This window comes from Musa acuminata, chromosome BXJ2-11, assembly GCF_036884655.1.
Source record: "Musa acuminata AAA Group cultivar baxijiao chromosome BXJ2-11, Cavendish_Baxijiao_AAA, whole genome shotgun sequence".
Lineage (NCBI taxonomy): Eukaryota > Viridiplantae > Streptophyta > Magnoliopsida > Zingiberales > Musaceae > Musa > Musa acuminata.
The window spans coordinates 21,688,697-21,693,508 of record NC_088348.1 but is presented as its reverse complement, the minus strand read 5'-3'; the positions used below and the strand labels follow the sequence as shown (position 1 = coordinate 21,693,508).

At 41.7% G+C, this 4,812-nt stretch overlaps 1 long non-coding RNA gene across 1 annotated transcript; it reads right to left on the bottom strand.

Annotated features, from left to right (window-relative positions):
* Nucleotides 1–602: 602 nt before the first annotated feature.
* On the bottom strand, nucleotides 603–4,488 carry LOC135627638 (uncharacterized). The gene is made up of 2 exons (XR_010492654.1): nucleotides 1,359–4,488; nucleotides 603–905 (listed from the first exon to the last, which is right to left on the bottom strand). It is a non-coding gene; the product is annotated as an uncharacterized LOC135627638 (long non-coding RNA).
* Between the last annotated feature and the right edge of the window lie 324 nt (nucleotides 4,489–4,812).

Below are 4,812 nucleotides of genomic sequence, written 5' to 3'. Positions count from 1 at the left end.
GAAAGGTAGATACCTATAAAGCAAGGCTAGTGGCTAAGGAGTATCGTCAAAGACAATGTGTTGACTATGATGAAACCTTCTCACCCGTAGTCATGCTAAAATCCATCTGAATTCTATTGGCTATTGCAGCACACTATAATTATGACATCTAGCAGATGGACGTGAAAACAGCATTCCTCAATGACAACCTCGAGGAGGAGGTGTATATGATACAGCCCGAGGGATTCATGTCCAATGACTACCCAGATAAGGTGTGCAGGTTGCTTAGATCTATTTATGGACTAAATCAAGCTTCCCGAAGTTGGAACATAAGATTTGATAAAGCAATCGGATCTTATGACTTCGTTAAGAATGAAGATGAGCTTTGTGTGTACAAGAAGGTAAGTGGGATCGCTATCACCTTTTTGGTGTTATATGTTGTTACGCCCCCTCAAATAATATCGATAATATTAAAATTTTCAACACAAACCAATCTAGGATCCAAACACACATTTGAGGACACTGAAAAACATTCTATCAAATTCACATCTATAAAACCTGTGCAATTTATAATCATATATCACATCACTCGATAATTCACATTTATGGCAACCCAAGCCAACTTGACAAACATGAACAACATTTATAAATCCATAAGCTAAATAAATTATACAATCAGAACTCCAACTATTCACCACAAGTTCATATCATCATAAATTAGACTTAACATTCTGAAATTTCAAATAAGAGACATCTTCTAACACTTTTACACAGTATATCCATTTCGATTCATCGACAACATTTCATTTCATACAAAATATACTTATACAATAATAACATAATAACCAACAAGACTTGCCCATAATTCAGAATAACTGTCCACTACCTCAGCCCAATTCAAACATCTCAAAGAGTGACAATCTGACCTGAAAGATTTATATAACAACGGAGTGAGCTAAAAACAGCTCAGCAAGTAACAAAGCATATATAGCACGAGAAGGGATAGTTTCAAACAAACAAGATATCACAATGTAAGACAGAATCCAAGAGATTCAAGGATATCATCTCATTAGATACAGAATCATAAATGTCATTTCATTCATAACATATTTGGTTCATAACAAATGGAGCATAGAGTAATTGGAGCATATCAATAGCGTACGAGATGTTCCGGAGCATATCAATTGCAAATAGGACATTTCAGAACATATCAGTTCATAGTAAATAGAGCACAGAGTAATTGGAGCATACCAATAGCGTATGAAATGTTCCGGAATATATCAATGACAAATGGAACATTTCGAAGTGTAACAAAAATAGATGAAACATTTCGGAGCATATCAAAGAACGAAAACGAAATAAAAGCTCAGACGTCGTACCCTAGCATAATGCATGTGAGGTTTAACTCAGTGGTGGCTCCACGCCATGATGAGTTTTCGACTCCATCCACGGGTAGCCCTTTCCTACTCGAGCCCTCTCACCATACCCAAGTGCTAGGTCGGCTCTGAATTTCATATCAAACAGATAGAAGGTGAAGTGGGATTCCAAACATAATATGGTCCATCCATTTCTGAATGACCACCAAACATAATCTAGAGCATCGCAGGCTCTAAGCACATATCCTTTACCATTTCTGGCAAAGGTCCAAATAATCCCACAAACACCAGAGTACAAAAGGGTATTGTAACAATAAATTGGGACATATTGGAAGTACATGCGGAACAACGAAATGTACATGTGCCTTTATGAGTCAATACGATGCAAATTAATTTCCAAAGGAATGAAACTAGAATATGTGAAATCGACCAAATCTCGATTTCTAGTAGAATTCAAGAGGCACATTGAACGAATAATTCAAACCATCAATTGTGCTCCAATATACTCAAGAAAGCTATCAAAAGAAAGGTTTATAAGTCTATATTCTGATCAAATAAGTTTTGTCCAAATCAGATGTCAATACATGAAGTTATAACCATAACAAGGTAGAAAGGTCAGAATCTCAGAAGTTGCACAGATTCGAATCGTTACGTCTAAACAAGAGATATATCAAATGCAAGGCTAGAACAATTCAATGTTCCTCATATTCAAAGCAAATGTAGAGATAAAATTGTAATCAGGAAAGATCAGGACACTTGCAATAGGAAAGATTAGAACAATAACAGGAGAAACGATCGGGAAACTTGCCTTTCAAAGATTTCGATCCGAAGATCCAAAGAAGGTGCCAGCCCAAATCCTTCTACTTTTCCTTCGTATCCTCTCTCTGTTTCGTTTTGTGCTCTCGTTTTCTTTCTTTCTTCGCAACTACACCACGTGTTGAATATCGAGGCACTGTCACCTGCTCTCTCTTAATCTCATTCCTTCTTTTTTTTCCCAAACGCAGCTACCACAGCCACCGCCGTTGTCGCTGCCACAGTCGCAGCCCCTTCCACCGCACTATTTCCTTCCTCCCTTCTCTCGTTCCTACACTTTCTTTCCCCAAACACAACTGTCGCTGACGCAGCCGCCACCACCGCAGCCGCAATCACGGCCACGACCCCCCTTTTTTTTTCCCCTTTTTCTTTCTTTCTCTTTCCCAAAAGTAGCTACTACAGCCACCATCGCTGCCGCAGCTACCACAGCCAACGTCGCAGCCGCAGCCGCAGTCGCTGCCACGGCCGCAGCCACCACACCCGCAGCCTCTTCTTCCTCCCCTACTTTGTTTCCTCTCCTTCTCTTCTAGTTGCAGCTGCCACTGCCGTAGCTGCCTCCCCTTCTCCTCTTCCTCTCTTCTTCCCTTTTCCTTTCTCTTCTTCTTCCTTTCCTTCTCTTCTTTCCCAGCTGCACTGCTGCAGTCGCAGCCTCAGCCACGGCTGCAACCTCTTCTTCCTCCCCTGCTCATCTTCCTCTCCTTCTTCTCTTCCAACTGCAGCTGCTATCGCCGCAGCCGCAGCCCCTTCTTCCCCTTTGCTTCTTCCTCTCCTTCCCTTCTTTCTACCTCTACCTATTTCCCTGCCACAGCTGTAGCTGCCCCAGCCGCAGCTACTTCTTTCCCTTCTCCTCTTCTTTCTCCTTCCTTTCTTCTTCTTCTCTTCTTCTCCTTCCTCCCCTTCTTCTCCCCGACAAACAGCACCTCCTTTCCTCTGTTTCCTCTTGCAGGAAACAGAGGTGCCACCTCTTCACCCGCTTCTACTTCTTCTCTTCCTCTCTTCTTCCCTTCTTCCTTCCTCTTCCTCTTTCCCTGCCACAGCTGCAGCTGCCACAGCCGCAGCCGCAGCGACTTCTTTCCCTTCTCATCTTCCTTCTCCTTCCTTTCTTCTTCTTCTCTTCTTCTCCTTCCTCCCCTTCTTCTCCCCGACGAACAGCACCTCCTTTCCTCTGTTTCCTCCTGCAGGAAACAGAGGTGTCGCCTCTTCACTCGCTTCTACTTCTTCTCTTCCTCTTCTTCTTCTTCTCCTTCTCCTTCTTCTTCTCCTCTTCTTCCCTTCTCCTACCCGACGCCCCACACCTTCTCACTGTAGCCCATGCCGCAGCCATCCTCTTCTTCTTCTTCTTATCCCCAACACCTCACACCTCGTCTCCTCTGTTTCCGCCTGCAGGAAACAGAGGTGCTGCAGCCCTAGCTGCTGCCACCTCTCGCTCCTCTCCCACTTCCCTCTCTTTTTTTCTTCTTCTTTTCTTCTCTTCTCCCTCTTCTTCCTCCTCTCTTCTTTTCCCTCTTCTTCTTCTTTTCTTCTTCTCTTCTTCTTCCTTTCTCCTCCCCAACGCCCCACAGATCCTCGCTGCAGCTCTTACCGTAGCCACCTTCTCTATTCTTCTTCTTCTTCTTCTTCTTCTTCTTCTTCTCTTCCTCTGCTTCTCTTCTTCTCCTCTTCTTCCCTTCTCCTCCCCGACGCCCCACACATGAACTCCTCTATTTCCTCCTACACGAAATAGAAGTGCTGCAGCCCTAGCTGCTGCAGCTATCTCTCTTTCCTCTCCCTCTTCCCTCTCTTCTTCTTCTTCTTTTCTTCTCTTCTCCCTCTTCTTCCTCTCTTCTTCCTCCTCTCTTCTTTTCCCTCTTCTTCTTCTTTTCTTCTCTTCTCCCTCAACTACTCTTCTCTTCGTCTCCCCACACCCCACCGCTCTTCTCTCTGTTTCTCGAAAGAAACAGAGAGCGTGGGAGTCGGTGGGATAAAATCGAAATTTTTGGTTTTCTTTATTTTTTTTCTTTTTGCAACTTACAATTTAGTCCTTAAAATTTCTATATTTACATATAAGTCCTCCAATTTATATATAAATCTTTATTAATAAATTTTCAAAAGTGAGGGATATTACACTCTCCCCCCCTTAAAAGAAAATTTAGTCCTCTAAATTGATCATAGTTCAATCGATGAGAAGATGAGGATTATGATTTCTTTGTTTCCTCTAAATTTAGTCCTCTCAAATAATTTCATCAATACAATACATTTACACAATTATCCAAAAGTGATCGAAATATTCTCCTCCTTGATCCTTAATAGATGGTAACACGACCTTCAATCAATCATTGAAAATACTTGTGCACCCTGCAGTTAATCAAACAAGTCGTCATTTTAGAGAATACTCATTTTTTATGGTCACCTAATTCAACTGTCTATAATCAATATAAAGCCTCAATGTTCCATCCATCTTTTTAACTAACATCGGAGCACCCCATGATGAAATATTAAGTCAAATAAAATCCTTATTTAATAGTCCTTGTAGTTACTTTTTCAATTTCATTTACTCAAATGAAATCATTCTGTAGAGAGGCTTAGATATTGAGATTATCCCAAAGACCAAATCAAAAACAAAGTCACATTTGAGGGTAATCCGGGCAAGTCATCCTGGGATACA